Raw genomic sequence first — 19947 nt, 5'->3', positions numbered from 1 at the left:
CAATGCATCTGTCATTTGCAATATAAGATCAAAGTCGATTGCTGAGTAATTTTTTAATGTCTAGGTAGAGATTGTAAAGTATATGACTCGATGACAGCATCTCTTCAAATTAATTTCCAAAACGCTGTTTCACAACCCTGTTAAGTAAGGAATATTAATGTAACTTGGTTTTGTAGCTATATTGTTTTATCTTCAAAGTTGGTAGAGCATTTATACCTCACCAATTGGAAAAAGTTTACTTGTCATAAAACACATTGGATGTTGTAATCTGCATGAAATTACCATTTTAGACTACAATGTGACTTGGAGTTTTAAGGAAACTTTAAAGAAGATTCAGATTTAGACCTCTACCTTCTGCTGACATTGCGTCTTGCTGATTTCAGCTTGAAAAGAAATATGTAAACTGATAAAAATTTAGATCTCCAATGGACCATGATAAGCAGTCTTATTATGCTGCACCTTTATGTGTCAATACTTTGTATCATGGTGTTATGAAATAGCATGATAACTAATTAATGTTAATGTTTAAGATATCCCAAAGCAGTTTTTTGGACTCGCACATTGCTTTTGCCTCTTACTCCTTTCTGGAGGCCAGTCACCCTAAAATATTATGGCTTCAGAACTGTTGCTTATGATGATGTCTGCTTTTGGTTAATAGCCAGAAATGAACCATATGTATTTAATCCCTTTTAGATTATATCACGAGTAAGTATAAGCAAAAGGTTTTGCATAGGTATGGGATGAAGAAGAAGATTAAATTAGTTAAGATCACTGGAATACTTGCAGAAAGATCAGCTGTAAAAGCAACACCAAGGAAGATTTTTTTAAATGAATGTAGTAAAGGACAGGAAATGTTGGAAGGCAAAATCCCTAAGAAAATGTTTGTCAGGAAAGTGTCCATGGCCAGTAAGCTGAACACTAGGAGAGAGTCTATTTAGATTTATTTAAGTAGAGTGAATGTATTTTCATCTCCTCACTCATCTTTTATAACTATCTGTTTAGATGTTGTCCGTTCCAATGGTCTTCAGAAGGTCCCTGTTCATTTAGTGGGAATTTCCTGGTGTTGTAGCTGTAATATAGAGTGCAAGACCATGCCTAGCACGCTTTTCTTGTGAACTGAAGTGATGCCTGTCCTCAAAAATTGATACCCCCCAGGGGCCTAGAGGGAAACCGGAATCATTATTTGTGAACTAATTCCTGTTTCAAACTGCTGTCAAGTGCAAACAGAACAGTAAACTAGAAAACTGCATATCCAGTTGAGGATCATGTTATAAAGTGCAGGGCTTCATGCCGGTGGGACAGAGAAAGAGCTGGAATGTCTTTTCTCCTTCCTATGACAGAAATAAGTCTTAATTTTCAATTAGAATGAAGATACCAAAATATCAAAGCCTCAAATCAGAGGATGAAACTTAAAAGCAGCCATTCTCCAGGGTTCAAAAAACCCCAAGGGAATGCACACACCCCAACTCAGCACCTATTTTTTTTATTTGTTCGTTATTTATAATGGAGGTGATTTGAAAAAGAATGTAAAAACAGACTTATTTGCCATTATCAGCATAACTCCTCTGTATTTGGCTTCCTTTGTAAACCATTACTGTGCTCTTTTGGCTCCAAACAGAGCTGTTAGGCAGTAGCCAGCAGTAACAAGTCTATCACTTCACCTCACGTGCTCTGCCTCCTAGGTGATTTTCCTAGAATGACTCAGTTCTTGAGCTGACTTTCACATCATGTGTATGCTATAGCAGTGATCTCTGGAAAAGATCTGTTTGTAAACGGTCAACTATTCTTGCTGTTTCTGTTAACTGAAACTTCCCTGAGTGAAAACTCTATAACGAGTATTATCATAAGCACATGGCTCTACGAGGTCACTTCTTACCTGCATTTATAGTAATACTGTAGATACTAGAGCTGTAGACTTGTGAAATGCCGGTTGACTCCTTGTCATTTATACTCAGATAGCCTTTTGGAGAGACTAGAATTTCAGAGGAGTGATAACAGCTCTGAAAAGCTGATTGCAAATCCTGTGCTTTAATACCAAGCCTTGAGCACTTTGGAAACTAGCCTCTTCCAGTGTTCCTGCAGCTGTGAGCTTGCGTTTTCAAGGCCTGTGCCCGTAAAACATCCTACTGCCCACTGACACAATCCTTGCAGCAAAATGTTACTGTTACAGGTGTGAATGTGCTTCACTTCATTTATTTATGTTTTTAAGAAATAATGCTATCTCTCAAAAACAAACTTTCATAAACTTATACTGCATAAAGTGACTTCTCAAAACATATCTTCCCCTATCGAAAGGCTTTATTATTATAAAACAGAGTTCTTTAGTAGTCAGCTTGCACCCTAATGAGTTATTCAGATAAGCAGGTTCCAGTGAAGATTGAATTACTATCCTATTCAGCTGACACAAAGCAACCACTGGTTCTTCTCAGGAAACTCATGAATAAATAAAAGATCCTGTGCTTCCAGGCCCAAGCCTAACAGAACTGTAAGGGTGCATGCTTTTCAGTGTGATTTCCCATGTCCTACAAGTACAGCCTTGATGTTGCCATCAGAATTAGATTGGTGCTGATGAAGACATCAAACATTATGTAAGTAAAGATATTTAAAAATAGATGCAAATGTGGGGGTATGACTGGAAGTATCTATCATTAACTCTGAACAATCTGTTAGACAGTAACCTCTGATATTTAGCTTATGCATATAGGATGCAGTATGTATGCCTTGCCATTTTGTGTGTGGAGGGGCACTATTCAAAGTTATTTTTAGAATTCCATTTTAGCGAAAAATATGAGTTTTAAGGTCTTTGGAAGAACTTACTCATGCTTATCATCTACTGAGGCTAATAAATGTCAGCTCTTTTCTGTTTTTAGCACAAAGTCAGACTCCAGAGAGCATTGTGCTACATACATGTAACAACAAGAGTGATTTATCTGAGAAGTTCACAGTTTAGCAGGTGATATAAGATTAACAAGACAGAAAAAGGGAGTGGGAGGAAGCAATGGAACAACACTGGTGGGGGTGAGAGTAACCTTGGTCTGTCACCTGGCTGAGTGTTACTTAGATTTCATAGGTACCGAAGCAACTGAGAAGTTTAAGGAGATCAGTTGGATACCTTTGACAAATGCTCACAGGGAAGCTTTCCTTGGGCATAAGGAAGAAGCACAGAGATGCTTATGTGAAAATGCGGCTATTGAGGGATGAAAGGTGGAACTGTTGGCTGAACAGAGGTGGGAAATAATACCTTGATAGTTTTTTAACAGGATGTAGTCAGGACAAGATCTAAGTGCTGTTTACTGGGTAGAAGGAAGCTATTGTCATGTTTCCCCTGCTGACTGCACGCTGTGGTCTGCTGGATCCCAAGCACTACACTGTGTGGGCTGTGTTTGAGCGTTTCTGAAATTCTTCCCTGCCCTCTTGCAGTGTAGCTGAAATGAAGCCATCCGTGCAAAGATAGGGGCTTATCTGAATTTAATTTGCTGAGCTTAATCAGCAAATCTTTCTACTCAATTTTTTTTTATTTTCTAGTTTTTGAAATGCAACCCAAATCAAATACTATGGAAAGGTGCCTTACTGCTTCACAGCTGTGGTTGCAACACCATTTATTTCTAAAACTGTTCTTTCAAGAGCTCTAACATCTTTGCACACAGTTATTTTGACCTGAATATTGCAAAAAGAGGGATGTGAAGATAGAGCATGTGGTTCAGAGTTGTGATGACTTTGTGTAAAAGTGAGGACACAGTGAAAGTTCTTACAGAAATTAACTGCAAAACACCCTCTGTTTTCTGCAGGAGTGTGTCTGATACTGGTTTCAGCTTATGGAGTCTTCCAACTAGAAAAATACTGGAGGAAGATTAAATTACTTCCTATCAGATGTGCCATGGTGAAATTTATTAAAAAGATAGTTATGGAAAGGTCAACAAGGGTGCTGAGGACCTCAGATTGGTAAATCTTCTCATTTGTGGGCAGAAAAAAATCTAAGGGATTACAGAAGTTGATCTCCATGAAACATATGATTTAAATACATAACTCCCTTCAGAGGAAGTTAGAAAGTTTTCTGTTGACAGTAATGTTTATATGAGAAAATGATAATCATAAACAGAATACTCTGTATTATTAAATACTTAAGGGTGTGCTGTAGCTATACAATTTATTTATTTATTTATTTACAGCGCAAAAAACTTAAATAGTCCTGCCTAGAAATCTCATTCAAGTATCAGGTACTCACTGAACAGGTGAGAGTCCTGGCTTAGTGACAAGATACAATACAGAAGTGCAGATGAGCAAATGAGCATCTCGGTATACTTTATCTTTTGTATTTAGTCTTAAAAGTGAGAAATTCTGAGAAAAAAACCCATCATCTTTACACTTGTATTTCTTCTGTTCTTTTAATCAATGCACCTAATACTGTTCAATACTCATCCTTTCCAATGTATGTATGTGACGAATAATGTGCTCTACGTGTTTTAATTCAAAGGATGGCTTGTGAATAGGCATATAAATCTACTGGCCCCATGCACTGCTCAAATGCTTCATGTTGGGCATCTTCTGGAAGTTTTGAATTGGAGTTTTAGAGGGAATTTGACCATGCCAGTAGACGTTTCTTTCTTGCACATATTTGCATGCTGTCCTTCCAGTCAATTCATTCTATCACTTGAATTATAGCCTTGTAAATTCAGTCTTAAAAATCGTAGGGTTTTTTGACAGACCTACATCTGATCCTTATGTAGTTGAAACAGCCACCTGTTCACTACTGTCCATGAAGTGGACAGTCACATAGGTATCTTTATGTGTAATCATCGTAGTGATTTGCTAAGCTGCTTCTGGGAATAGGAGGAACAAGTTAATTGCATTTCATGCTAGAATTTACATCAAACTTTGATTCATTTAAAACTATCACAATGCTGATGCTGTGTTCCATTGTTTTTTAAATCCTTTTTTATTATTAAAAAAACTTTTTCCCCATTTTTCATGTTTCCTGAGGAAACATTGGTTGATTTATGGTGTAAGGAAGGGAAGCTAATTTTGCCTGAGGGGAGAACTGCTTTATTGGATCTTTGCTTGGGTTACAAAGCTAAACTATAAACAATTAGGATCTTACCCAAAGATCAGTGGGAGTTTTTTTCATTGGTTTCAGTGACTTTGGGCTGTGCCTATCTCAATAATTTATGGTCTCTATTAAGTCATTTTGCAAATGGTGTTTGATTGTTGTCCAGAACAGAAAATGCTAAGCAAAGGATTAAGTAGCTTTGAACTATCCCAAATTCAGGATCTTTTAATGTTCCTCAGAAGCATGTGCATTTTGAATTATATTTACATTAAAATGTAGTGTATTTGAGGTGGTTGTTCCCAAACCTTCTCTAAAAAGGAATTTGAGAATGCTGATGTCACTGACTCCATCCAAAAAAAGTTGGAATATCAAACCTAATGATCCCTCTTAAGCTAGGGAGCACCGTGAGTGGTTTGGGTGAGCTGGCAAAAAAAAAAATCTAGGATTTCTAATGGTACTTTGTATAAGCTTTGCTGGAACTTTGTTGTTAATATAGAGATATTCTGACAAACTTGCAGACTCTCATGATAAATATTAGTCAGAATTTTTCTGCTTAGTTCTATGTCCCTACATTTTATAGAGAAAACATTGAAACTGAATTTTTTCATTTACCCTCTGAAATTAATTTCCTGCAAGGGACCAATGACCACAGTGTTTAAGCCTTATTTTGGAGGTTTGTTGGACTTCAGTCTTGTTGCCTGCCCTGACAAAATGTTTATTCAGCAAGGCTGTATTTATTAGTTTAGATTAGCTTCTGTTTTACGTAATGTATATTTAACCATCACTTTCAAGCAGCTTTTGGGGGCACGTGCAATGAAAAACATGATAATGAAACATGCTGTGTTGTAGGAAGAGCAAGTGCTAGTCAGCTAGTACAAATGCAGTTTTAACAAACTGGTCACTTGACTTGTTTTGTTTTATTCTATACAGTTTGGAAATGATCCATCATGTCTGCAGCCTGCAACATCACAGAAAATATTTGATCAGACCCAGTTTTTAGAAGAGACACAGATTTCTGAGTCTCATGTCACCACTTTAAATCAAGAGCATCATCATTGGCATTTTTTAGTAAGTCCTGTCTTTGTTTTTACTATTTTATGGCAACTGATGAATTTAAAGACAAGCATAGTTTTGTAGTCTATGCTGCTTCTGTTGGTTGGTTGGTTGGGGTTTTTTGTTTGCATGTGCGCTAATGTCAGGGGGCTGGGGTTTTTGAGGGGGAGCGTTTGGGAGAAGGAGGGTTTAGCTCTACAATCTGTATAGCAATGGATTTTGTATTGATTTCTTAGAATCTTGTAGAACGGTAGTGGTACTTTAATATACATATGTACTTGGGACATAATTTAAGCATGAAATGAGAGTTTAATAAACAAAAATGTAATATAAATAGTAATTCCAATGCTGTGTTTTGGATGCATGGATACAAAAGTGCAGGATCCAGTGCTTAATGATTATGATCAGCACATTCCCATCTGTTTTGGTGTATACATCCTGACACTTGATTCTGAAGGTCAGCAGATTTTTTTCTGGTTGGATTTCTATGTGCTTGCACACGTTCTGATCTTCAGGCACCTTTTGCATTCAGAGAAGACTCTTTTAGAAGGGTCCTTTGAATATAAAACCTATAGGATAATGTCAGTGTATCTAAAGACAACTTCCAGAAAGGAATATGTGTGCCTGTGAGGTCTTGAATTGCCTCCTTTTAGATAAAATACTTTCACTTAAGTATGAAGATATTTGAATACATAAACAGACAAATTTCTGTTTCTTTTTAAAATCAGAGTTGCAGATGGAACACTACATTTTGTTTCCTATAATTAATAGCTTTCATTACACGAAGGAATTTACTTCTTTTTGGACTGAAATTATAATGGGTGTGATTTCTTTTTTTTTTTTTATAACTTGGTAATGAAAACAAAAATATTACGAAGAAGGAAGAGAAGCTTTTGGAAATTTTTGGAGAAAATAGATTGAACTAGTTGTCTTGAGTTGAATTTTGGAGTCAATTTTCAGCAGTGAATGCAGTTCGGTGAGTAGAGGAGGAGATCCACTGTGTACAGGGTTATCCTCTAAAAACTTGCCAGTTGCCAGAGATAGCTAAGCCATAATTTCACAGTTGTCCTTTTCATGGAAGTGTCTGCTTAACCAAGCTACTTCTCCCCCTGCCCACCCCAGCGTTATTTTTAGCACGGATCGGTTCCTCATGCAGTTCCTTCTACATCTGCAGAAGCAGTTGTAATGGCACATTTGGAAAGTGTAGCATGCCTGTGGGGAGTGAGCGATGGGCAGGTGACTGGTGCTCATGCTACTGCCAGCAGAAACAAATCCTAACACTTAATAGTGCATGATAATACTGGGAGATGAGAGTCCTTGTATGAACTTCTAGAATTGCAGAAACTGTCTATATTTTATCTATAATTTCAGAAACACTGACAAAACCACAACTGACTGACTGAATTCAATAATGATAGTGAAGCAAATAATTTTGATAAGTTTGGAACTCTACATTGTCTTTATTCATTGCTTATTATTTAGTCCTAGTAGAAGGAGAACAGTTGCTTCTGAATGTAAAGAAATGTTGAAACTTTGTGGCTCGGCGAGGAAACATCTCCGTCATCTGTTAGCAGTGTTTTTTTTGTTAATAGCTGAACCAAATTGTGTTAAAAACTTGTTCTTTCTTTATCAAGAGTAAAGCATCCGAAATTGTTTCTAGACATACTAGTTCAAGATGAAGTAGCGTAAGCCGTTTCTGTTGTTTGAGTTCAGAATTACCTGAAACAGGGTAAACTACAAGTTCCAGAGCTTCCATTTAGACATAAACTTCAGGGCTTTGTTTCTCAATTTAATGCTGTTTTACAGAGAAATATTCTTTTCGAATCAGATAGAGTAACATTACAGTGCTAAAACAACTGTACTTCTTAAAATTCAGTTTACAAAGCAAAACCTCAAAGTCAAAGTGTATTCCTTAGATCTCTTTATGTCCCAACATTGGCAGCCATTGCTCTGAATTCTCCTTGCCAAAGATAGAGATGATTTTATTAGTCTTAAGTTACTCTTTATTTTGGCAAATATGTTTACTATGGTGGTACTTCTTTGAGTGGTGTGTAAGTAGTGATTGGCTTGGACATGTTCTGCACAAAAACAGGGGGCCGTGTGTTCAGGGATGATATAGGGAGTTTATTACTCTTCAGAAAGCATGTTTCCTGCTGGGTGACTATAGAGAAGATGGAGCCAAACTCTTTGCGGAGATGTACAGTGAAAGCATAAGAGGCAGTAGACACATGTTGTGGCAAGGGAAATTCTTATTAGATCTAAAAAAAATAAGAAAAAAAAAATCTTTAAAATTAGGGTGGTCAAACACCAGGGCATTTTTCAGAGAGGCTGTGGAATCTCCTTCCTTGGGGAGATGAAAACCTCAGCTGGTGAAAGCCCTGAGCAAACTGATCCATCTTGGCAGCTGGCCCTGCTCTGAGCAGGAAGTTGGACTACGTGACCTCCAGAGTCCTCCAACCTAAATTATCCTATGATTATATAAATATGAATGCTTGCTTACATGCATAAATTTTCCTTATTTATGATTGTTGATACCTGTCCTTACAAAATGGCCTCCTTACATTTATAGTGAGTTCAAACAATAGATTCTTGAAAAGTATGCAATAGGGAATACTAAAATCATGTTTGGTATTGTATGGTATCCTTCCGTAGACTATCTTAATGATTGTGGGTAATATTCTTAAATTCTATAGAGAATGTACTGTATTACTTTTAATGTATAAGGGGCAGAGGAGTTGCTAATAAAGGTTTGTTCTATAAGCATGCTTTATAGCTGTTAACGCAGTTTTTGCACTCTGCGTGGAGTTGATTGCAATTCATTATTGCGTAATTGAAGTTATACCTGTATTTAAACAAGACCCGATCCTATAACTAGACCTGCATGTATGAATATTTGCTACTACTCTATACTCTCCCATTTTAAAAATGAGCTATTGTGCCAGCCTGAAAACATGTACGTCCATATCTTTGTGAAGAATACGTGCATACTGTAAGTCCTTTAGACCTTTCAGGACTGGCAGGTGTTATGAAAAATAAGATACTGTGATTTATTTTCCAATGATAGTGAGTTCTGAGGAGCATATATGTTGGTCAGTTACTTGATCCACATCTCTTGGTGACCGAGTTATAAGATGTGGTTCATACACCATCTTTGATCTTCAAAGCACTTTGCAACCAATAACTAAGAGAATAATTTAAAGAAAAGTCATAAAAGATACCATTTTTAAACCTAATGTTCTCACTATTCTTACGTTGTACCTCACTGAACTGAAAGTAAAGGCTTAAAGCTTTGCTTTAAGAGCCTGGTATTTGAAGCTTGAGGTTCTAAATTTGGTGCTGGATATATCCATTTGAAGGATATGAGTTTGATTGCATCAGAAGTAATTATATTTAATATGACAAGGGAAAAGTGCATAAATGTGATATTTTGAACGGCTGTTAATGCCTTCTTTGCATCTCTGCTTCTGAAAAGAATAATTACATAGCTGTGATGTGAACCGAATGTTAAGGTCTGGTGAAAGACATTTCTGGTAAAAAAGTGAAGTCAATCTTCTAATGTTGTGTGTAGAAGTTCCTTTAACAGAAGGCATTTGAGAAGTTAGTAGTTGTTTGTAGACCCTGACCCAGTACACTTACAAGAGACCAACATGAGGCAAAAATGGGATGCCATTGAAAGCAGTGGGAATTTTGCTGTTAATTTAATTCACGCAAATAGTTCATGCTTTCAAGAAGCATGAAGTTGTGTTGTAAAACAAAAAGCAGTGGTTTGGATTAGGGTCTTGGGAATAGAATAGAGAAATTATTATTTGCAGCAGCTCCTTTCATTCCAGTGTAGACTGTGTCTTTGAGTCCATTCAGAGTCTATTCTCCCTTCTTGGTTTGTCAATATTTAAGGGGAACACAAGAAATCTAAATGGTTGCTGGGCAGTAGCGGCCTTCTGGATAAAGGGTAAACTTTGGACACGCAAACCAGCCTCTGTTTAAAGCACTGTTGTTTACATAGTATTGTAGTACGGATAGTGAGAGCGCCAGATACTCTGATGCCAGGATTAACATTTCCTAACAAAATATTAAATAATGTTTCTTTCATACTGTAGTTACAGTACTTTGGGGCTAAACTTTAACTTACTGTTCACTCCTATTTAATTTTCAATGAATGAGCTATATCAGTAACAATAACTTTTAACAATTTACACTGAAGATCAGAAGAAATAAGTGCAATTTTTCATTCTGATACTGTATGTTTCAGCAGTGGTTTGACTGCAAGAGGAAAATTCTGGGTTTTAGTAAACAGAGACCAAATTTTTTATCTACAGACAAATGTTCCCTTCATCATCTGTCATTAGCTTTCCGTGTACATAAATATAGCAGACTTACACCAGTTACCTGTTAGTTACCAGGCAACAGCAGCATTTGACACTGCCTGCAGCTGCAGTGAATGACGTGCAGCTCCCTGACTGTAAATTAAAGTGCTCTGAATTTTGAACTGAGGTTGATAAAAAGGACATTAGCGCGAGTATAATGCCACTTTCACCATAGTAGCAACATGTCAGCAGAGTTTCTATAACAACAGCAGTTTGCTGAGATATAGCCCTCTATCAGATGTTCATGATGGAAAAAATTGTAATTGCTTTAGTCCTTCGCAGTACGTAGTTTTCTCTAAAATACACGCTGTACTCCATTTAAGCCTTTTTGCCTCTGTGCAAAGCAGGAATCTGTCATGCTTCCCAAACCTTTGCTTGGATTCGTTGTTTACTGAGATCAGAGCACTCAATCTTCATAATAATAGGCAAAAACTGGGCTGAAAGAGGAAAAAAAAATTGTAAATATTTTGAGTATTTTTTGCTATTCAGAGATGGTTTGCAGTCTCGTAATGATGGCAGAACACTGAGGCTGGATATTAGTATAATAATCAAAACCATGAATGCTTCTGATATAATACTTAGTGTTTAGCCTAGATAGCTGGCTCTGTGAAAGGCACTTTTTAAGGTTACCTTTCTTTCCTGTGCCCTGTACATGTGTGGGATTTTTAGCAGTGAAAGCAACAATATCCATGGCCAAAACCAGTATCTGGATTTTTATAAATGCTGAAGTTAATCATAATTTATTTGAATCTTTTGAGCATTTTTAAACATATGGCACTGAGTGCTAATGCGCTATTTGAATAGTTTATTTCCCTTTACCATTTCATCACCAATTTTCTTCTCCATATCAATGCAATGACTTACATAACCTTCCATTTCTGATGATATTTTCTAGATTAACTATTGCCTGTGCAAATGTAGAATTCTCTTTTGGTTTTGTTGATACAGTGCCAGTATAATAAAAGCCTTTCCTATCTGCAGGCTGTGAAGAGAACTTCCATCAAAAATAGATCTTAATGTGGTTTTAAAAAAACATTTTTTGCTAGTCAGAGTTCAAGCAGAGGTTATTACATTCCTGAATGAGTGAAAGCAGTAAAAGATATTTAAAGCCCCAAACAATGAGACATATCCAGTATAAGATTGGATTAAATCAGTAGCCACGAAAGCAGGCTGACCTTTTTTCTTTCTTCCCTAGAACATAATATTCTTACTATCTCAGTTTAAAAAGGTTGTTGACTCAAATACGATCTTTTAATAAAAACAGTCTTGTAACATGCTTTCCATCTTTTCTGTGGACTAATCAGACCCATAGTCAGGATAGGTCAGGAGGGGCACCAGCTAGGAGCAGGTACGCTCAAGCTCTGTTGCTGTTGCTGCCTGGGACTGAGTGGTTTACACGCATGGTGATGGCTGTTAAGGGAGCTCTGGAGAGATGAGGCGTGCTCAGATGTTCAAAAGAGCATAGGTGAGTCAGGCCTTTAGCAGGCTCAGGGCAGTTTTGCCTGTGGTGAATGCAGTGCTGCCTCGTTATGATTCTGGAAAAAATATGTTACGTGTTTTTCAAGTGTTATAGGTCTATAGTTGTGTTTTCTCTCATGAATACATCTATTAATCCTGCTGGATTATAAAATTCAAATGTAAGGCCTTCTGATAACCTTTGTTGTATATGATATATTGAAACTGTGCAGATTCTTGTATTAAAAAATAGGCTTTTGGGGTTTGTGACTGCAGTTTTAGGAGACATCCCAAAATGATCTCAGTATAACTGACATAACTGAGCAGTGAATGCGATCTAAACAGACAAGAGCAATGAAACGTTCTTATCTCTAGTCCTCTATAAGGAACAGAACAAATGAGCTAATTAATATCTAAAGAAAGTCAGAGATAGATCCAGGAACTGAATGCAGATTTTCTCATTCCCAGGTAGTGCTTGCAGGGCATGGTTTTTCTTTTTGCATTTTGTACTCTGTCATTTAAATGCATCCAGCCAACAAACAGCCAGTGACACAAACCTTCAGAGGTTCCACCTCCCCTAAAACAATTATTTTTTGAACCTGGGATGTGAGTTGGGATTCTGTTTACAAGACAGTGGATATATTTTTAAAAATCTTGATATTATGTTTATGGATGTAGTCTATATCTCCGTAAATCTGACTACCTGCTGTTCTGTTCATTGCTCTCTGAAAGGACGCCATCTGCATAAGCCTAGCTCTGTATATTATTTTTCTCCTTAATGTCCTGTACATTGTCACAGTCCCAGTTTCCTTCTAAATTGCCTCCACAAATGTAATATTTGTGTCTGACAAGAAAGCTAAAGAATATCAATGCGTTATCAGTTACAGCAAAACAAAAGGCTTATGGAGCAAGGTGATTTATTACTTCATTTTTCTGAAACACATGATAAGATTAAATTTTTTGCTTATGCTTTTTCCTATCCTAATTACATTTGCCTCTTGTTTAATCATCTTTAAGACAAAATAGTACATCTGAGGAGAGAACATGATTTAATTAACTTTTGTCCTAATGAATCAGACTGCAGAATTTTGTAGTAACTCTTATTTGCATTTGTAGCTTCTTGTCCAGTAAATTGGTTGGTGACAAAGTATTCAGGTGATATTACAAAAATATAAGCCTTAAACCCCATACTAAAATCTTTAGGCTCAGTCATGTTACTGCTGAATTCAGAGGTGAATTAGATGATGGCTCTCTGATTGTGGCTTGAGATTTAATTTACAAATAATTTATGAGACTGGTTGACTCTTTTTATAGGATACGTAAGAATTTATATTTTAGCTTCGAATAGTTATTACATCAAACCCAGGTAATGAAAATGGTAGGGCATATCAAAGCTTTCTCCCGTAGGAACAGCAGTAACAGCTCTGTTGTTGGTTGTTTCATATTCAGGTCTAGAGCTGTCTCAGACTTTCTGCTGAGGCTTCCAAAAAACTAACCATTTAATACTAATTTTGCTCCTGGCTTTGATGTTATGAAACAACTGGTTCTTCAACTTCTAATTGTCTCCTAGTTCTCAAAATGAAATAGACTGAGTCCTTTAATGCATTTCTACGAGACTCTTTAGTAGCCTCCATATGGCCGAAGATTGCAGTCGCTACTCAAGTGAGTGACTGTGTGGCAAAAGAGTCTCTGTTCTGTTAAAATTGATGATCTCAAGCCAGAAGAGTCTGTTTTCCATTTCCAAATATGTGCAAGTCTTTTTGCTAGTGTTGGTGTTCATTTTTTTCCACATAATATAGGCCAAATTCTGGTTACCAGTAGTACCACTGAGGTCAGCAAGCTAGTAATATGAGTGGTGCGAGCAAGATACAGCCTTATCTGTGTGAATAATCAAACTGGTCTCTAACAGCGTGTAAATGTAGACTAGACCATTATTTGGCCAAACTTTTCACTGTTTCTTGGAGAAGTACTAGTGATTAGATCCACAGCAAGAAGGCTGCTTAAAGCTACCAGACTTGCTTTTCACTGGCTAAAAACCACCAGAAGTGTTGGGTCAAAAATCCAGTTTATATAAATGTTGTACAAAGCGTACAGCACTTTGTAAAGGCAGAACAGCTGGGAGAAAGATATTTTAAATGAAGTCCCTTTCTGAATATGGATATTAGAGCCTATGATGAGCCCATGGCTCGGTGGTGTACATCAGAGATAGAAGGCGTATTTGCAGAAAGTGTATTGAATGTCAGAAAGATACATAAAACTGTATTTCTGAGCTGTCCTCTTTCATCAAACCTAACCAGAAAAACTGAGATGTGTGAACAGGAGCATATTAGTGTGTGTTGAAGTTTACAAATTCCTGTCTTAACCTGTGCTTAGCACTCATGCATATTTTATATGCACAGGTTCTGTATTTGCATCTATGTTTGGGGATCTTAGTACAGTTTCCAAATTCAAAGACGCTTTACTGACAAATGTCTTTAAAAAAAAAGAAGAGTCCTTCTGTGAAGAGTTTAAAACTGACAAGGTAAGTCATGCAGAACGTATTTAGATCAAAAGTAACTACATAACTACAAGTTACAGTCCCAGAATTTTTAATTCTTATGTTAAATTAACCTGAAGTTAAAATTAAAAGTACTGTAGTCCTCAGCATTGTCCTTCAGTAAACATTCCTGCAACTTGGAACATTCACTTTATATTGGGACATAGTTCAAGTTACTTTCTCAGCAGGAGGTACCATGATGAGAATAGAATGAATCTGGGAGTTGAACAAGGCCGGTTTACGAAAGGCGTAGAAACTTGTCTGTTTAAATGGTTTTGAGACTGCATCTCTGATTTGAAGCAGCAGCTGTGATTCTGCCCTCCAAAGAAGCTTTCTGGTTCTGTTTCTGATGGATTAAGATTGGGTATATGAAGCTCTGAGTGTCGTCAGACACTTGAAAACGTTCAGTGCACACTGGCAGGGTGCAAGATTGCAGTTATATGGTGGTGTGTGTGCAAGTATATGCAATACTTCAGTTATTTACCACTGTACATAATTGGCACAAGCGATTCCACTGATGTTGCAGACAGCTCACAATGTACTTCAATAAGCATAAGATTTTGCAGAACAGGGCTCTCAAATTGTGTGTATAGTTGTAGCTAAGCTGTGTAAATACATTCTAGCAGTACCTATTCTGTGTAAAGACATACTAACGAGTGTGGAAGTGTGCCCATTAGCCTTACCGTTTTCTGTCATGTTGGGAGAGAGGCAACCACCAGCTATATGCTGGACTGCAGGCTCAGTAACGTTTGGCAGCATGCTCTATGTAAATGCCCCCTTTTTCTCTCCTTGGGGAATATGTACCAGTATTAGTACACCATCTGGGGCCTTGGTACGGCTTATTTTATTTTGGAGGGCCAGAAATTAACTACGTTGGTTAAAACAAACAATTTTGAAGCAATCATCGCTTGGGATGTTCTCTCTTTTCTTACGCACACAGCTGTCTGTAAGGTACCTGCATTGCTCTTGAAGAAACCTCGATAGGTGATTTTCTGTATTTGGGGGGAAAGTTGCAATGTAACTGCCTTGCTTTTCAAATCTACTGACAGTGAGATCTCATTTTTGGATTTCACTGAATGTTTCTCCAAAGCAGCTGCAATGGTTAATTTTTTTTCCTTCTTAAAAAAAGGAAGTTTCAGACACATTCAAACCATTAGTTCATCGTTACCTGAGAGGCAGTGGGTGGACGAGGAAAATGAGTCGTGCTCAGCATAGCAAGGAGATAATGAGCTATATAAATAATTAGCAATACATTTAAAAAATATGCTCATAGAGAGCCAAAAGTATCTTGGCTTGAGTGCATGGTCTCAAAGACGTAATTGAGACTATTCATTTCAGCAAGGCAAATATGATTTAACTCTTTCTCTGTGTGGGTTTTTAGAATTCATCAAATGTGAAATGGAGTAAGAAAGGAACGGAATATCCTCCAAAGCAAAGCACACTACATCAAGACCACTCATGAACCTATTTTGAAACTTCCTGGTTCCTCCTTTAGCAGTAGGTGGCATATTTTGTGTAGTTGCCATGAAGATTTGCAGATTATTTCTAATAGTTGAAATTCCAGAAAAAAAAAAGGCATAAGTATCCTGACCTGGAGGAAAAAATGAGTGCAAACACTTGAAATTTACTCTACCAGCTGTATCATTTCAGTTAACAGAAGATAAAATGCGATTCTAGACACAGCCAGTGCTTCCAAAGACAACTAGAGGATTCCTTTCAATGGGATTTGATCTTTTACAAAAATCCAAGGATAATATTATTTATGAAATTTTATCGAGATAAGAAAAGAGCTACATAACTGGTTATCTATTAAGAAGAGGATGACCCATTAGCTCTTTACTAACAGTTCCCTAGTTCCCTGTGGGCAGGCAGGGCTTTACGTGCAAAGGGCAGGAGGGTGCCTGAGGAAGCTGTTAGACTCACAGCTATCATCCCACAATGAAACGCTCCTGTTTCTGGCCACATCACCGTTGCGTGACTAAGCCATGTAGCTCTGTGTTAAGTATTCTGGCTGAGCTGCTTCTGGTATTTTAAAATCCTATGTTTTTATTTGTTTATTAATTTCTGTGCTAGCATATTCTCCCTTAATTGCTGACATATTTCTGTGTCATTAAAAAAGGACCTTTGTTCTTTAAATTTCTAGTTCAGTTTTATAGCTTAAGAGTTAACAGGCGGTTGAGACAAGTGTCTAGGCCTTGCCTTTCAGCTGTGATGCTTGCTGCTAGAAAGGTATGGTAGATAAGTAAAATGGAAAATAATATTTTCCAATATTTTGGCCACATTCCTAATAAATTATATATTTTTGTTTTCATAAACAATAGTGACAAAATTGAGAGTTACATACACCTACCTTGGGTAGGTTTGTCCTTATCATAGCAACCCACTGAAGGAAATATCTGCCATTCCTGATGGGACACCCAGTAGATGAGAACCACTAGCTTTCAGAAGAGGATTGCTGAAGCCAAGTAAGACCCAGTAACTTTACCTCAATGCTTTATTAAATAAAATTCATGTAGTCTTTTAACTACAAACTGAAGATGCATGTGCCAGCCTAAGAGTGATATGTAGTGCTAGATTTAAATGTGTGCTACGAAGCAGCTCATGGGCAGCAGTCCAATCCCAGAAATGCGTTGCTTTCTTTGATTACTTTCTCTGCTACTAAAAATAAAAAGCAAGGCCAAGGATATGAGCAGGCAGAGTCAGACTGTGACTTAGACATGTGATATGTATGTTGGTTTTTTTCGTTTTCTCTTACGGATTTAAATGGAGATGTACTGGAGGGAAGCTGGCCCAGCTACTGCCCTGACAGTGCCTTGTTTTCTTTGTGGATTAACGGGGAACTCCAATCTGCAAGGCCATCAATCTGGCCCCTTTTCATCAGCACTGAATTACTTTAAAAAGAAAAACAGTGCATGTGATTATCAAAAGCATTTCCATTTATAACACACCGTGGCAATTCAGCTCAGTCACCAGAAAATAAGAACATTATATATTAAAAGGATGGTGAATGTGGAAATTCATGAAATATATAAATGTGGCAATAAAATATAGATATGGCTGTCACTTTATCGAGCTGTGAATACCTATTGACACTTTAAATGATGGTGTTCCCTTTACTTAGCTTGTCTGTGATATGTACACGTCAGCAAAGACATTAGAGACTGGAGTCCAAAGAAACAGTGATTAACATATTTTAAAGTTTCCTGCACTGACTGCTTAAATACATTTGCATTAATAGAAAGATGAGACTCTTCATGATGTTCTCTGCGTAACAAAGGCTAAAAATAGTTTTGTTAGAACTCTGGCTGCAGTTCTACTAAATTTTAACAGTTTGGGGGAAAGGAAAACACTTTTGAAAGGTTATAATTAATGAGTTGTGTGTTGTTGTTTTTTTTAAAGTGTACCAAAATAACATGAAGAAATTGGGACAAGCATGCTATTTTGTGCCTTCGGCATTTTGATGGTTTGCAGCCTAGCTTCCCACTTGAGATGGAGGCGGGATTTGCTGTTGCCTGCTCTTAGCAGCAAGCCCTCTGCAGCTGCTTAGAAAGAAATTCAGTGTGTAAGTTTGACGATGATTGCACAGAAAGAAAATTCTGTTCTGAATTTACAAAGCAAAGCATTATGCCTGCCACTCTCTCATGTTGAAAGGAAATCCAGCATGGTGTAACTATTTGAGAGAGTGTAAATTGTATTTAAATAGTTGACAATTTAAAACTTTAGGTCAAGGTCCAGAAAAATTTAAGGTTTGAGAACATCCAGTTTCTTGTTGTGATGGGATCAAAAAAAATCACCTGTGGCAATACAGCATGCATATAATGCTAGGCTTACTGTTGTGGGGAGAAGAGAAGCAATCCAGGCTGCAGATGTGTAAGTGAAGGGTTAGATCAGGCACTGAAGTTGTGATGTGTGAAGTGAATTTTTAGGCCTGCTAATTCCATTAAGTGCTGTCTGGGATGAGAAAGGGGAGTTTAGAAAGTAGGGGCTGCTGTTTTCAATTCACTGCTGTAATCGTAAACGGTATCGTAATGAGCAGGGAGATGATTATTAGAACAACTGTAACAACTGGAACCCACTGATATTGTCATTGCCATCATTGCTGTGTGCTCTAAGATCTGTACGTGTGCTCTGGTAATCTGCAGTTTCTGGATGAGCATAACCATCCTAGCACATACATTGTGTTGACAGAGGAAAGATAAAATGCCGTAAAAGAGATTTTTGCGTATTTTTGATGAATGAACATCCTGCTTTTCTGATGAAGTATATGCTTATTTGTTAAGATGCTGAAGAGTTTAACAACTATATTCTCAGACGTCTTTGGAGGCAGGCCCATGCTTAAAGTTCAGAGAATAAATGCCACAATATTTTATAACATACCCTTGTAATACATGACCTATAGAATTTAAAGCAGAATGTGCAGGAACCTTCTAGAACTAGAGTAAAAAAGTAGAGTTTTCTTGCTTCCGAAGAAGTTTTCATGGTATGAGAAACATGTCGTTGTAGATAACTAAACAAAGCACTGTTGTAGAATATATGGGAACAATGCATTTGTTAAGAAAAAGATGTATCAGAAGTCCAGTGATCTATACAGATGTTAAGGAAATGATTATTAGCTGGTAACTCAGTTGAGTGGATGCGAGGCTAGAGGATTAAAGCTCAGTCTTACAAATAAAACCTAATTAGCCTTTCTAATTAAGGTACAGACACTTACAGTAATTTTCTTACAACTTTCTTCTTTTAAAATGGATGTGGTCAAATGCCTAATGAGATGTTTCTGGATGTCTGACTCCATGTTGCAGTACTCTCAACACGCTCATTAAAGCACTTGCTGTCAATTTATATATTGTATGTAAACTCAGCTGAGAAATACTGCAGGAGAGACTTATTAGGAATGACAAGCTATGATTTAAGACTTGGGCTTTTCTTCATGGAAGTGCATTCTTCATCTCTTCAGCTTACCTCCTGTATTTAAACAGTTCTATTGTACAAGTGATCACTATTCAAACATCCATCCACAGTATTATGTTTAACACGTAGTTCATCATGTCTGTGCATTTTGGGGTTTTTGGGGGGTTGCTTTGGTGTTTCAGAATTCTGATTGTTTTACCTTTGGTGCATGCTTGAGTTCTGACAACAGCGTATTCATTAACCTAAATACTACTACAAGAGTTTGCTGTTAGCTAAGATTTTTCTTGATACAAACGATTCAATGAACTTAAGCTTGGTATTTTTCAGACTTGTACTAGATCTTCACTTACACATAAGTTTTATAATTTTTAACCCGTCAGTTTCATTTAACTGTAAATAGGGAGCGTACTCTTCTACCACATGTGCACGTCAGCTTTGGTGAAGCTGTAGGACTGTGTAATGATCCTGTCTGTACAATTCTGAACGTATCCATGTTCATTTTCATACTTAGGAGTTAAGAACCAAAACTTCTGCATCCACGTTTCTTAAATTCAGTATATGAAGTATTATTCCACATTGTGATG

At 37.1% G+C, this 19947-nt stretch overlaps 2 protein-coding genes across 2 annotated transcripts in view; both read left to right on the top strand.

Annotated features, from left to right (window-relative positions):
* The window catches only part of LOC148056080 (uncharacterized), a 49221-nt gene extending 43106 nt beyond the window's left edge, over window positions 1-6115 (top strand). The window contains exon 7 of the mRNA XM_087754998.1: window positions 5978-6115. The gene's annotated coding sequence lies outside the window, so the exon portion shown is untranslated. The remainder of the gene's footprint in view (window positions 1-5977) is intronic.
* RIMBP2 (RIMS binding protein 2) overlaps window positions 5986-19947 on the top strand; it is a 116135-nt gene continuing 102173 nt past the window's right edge. Inside the window, exon 1 of the mRNA XM_087754655.1 lies at window positions 5986-6115. The gene's annotated coding sequence lies outside the window, so the exon portion shown is untranslated. The remainder of the gene's footprint in view (window positions 6116-19947) is intronic.

The sequence above is a fragment of the Nipponia nippon genome, unplaced genomic scaffold (assembly GCF_047370975.1).
Source record: "Nipponia nippon isolate SJK-2023a ecotype South Korea unplaced genomic scaffold, ASM4737097v1 scaffold_18, whole genome shotgun sequence".
Classification (NCBI taxonomy): Eukaryota; Metazoa; Chordata; class Aves; order Pelecaniformes; family Threskiornithidae; genus Nipponia; species Nipponia nippon.
This window is presented reverse-complemented; position numbering and strand designations above follow the sequence as displayed.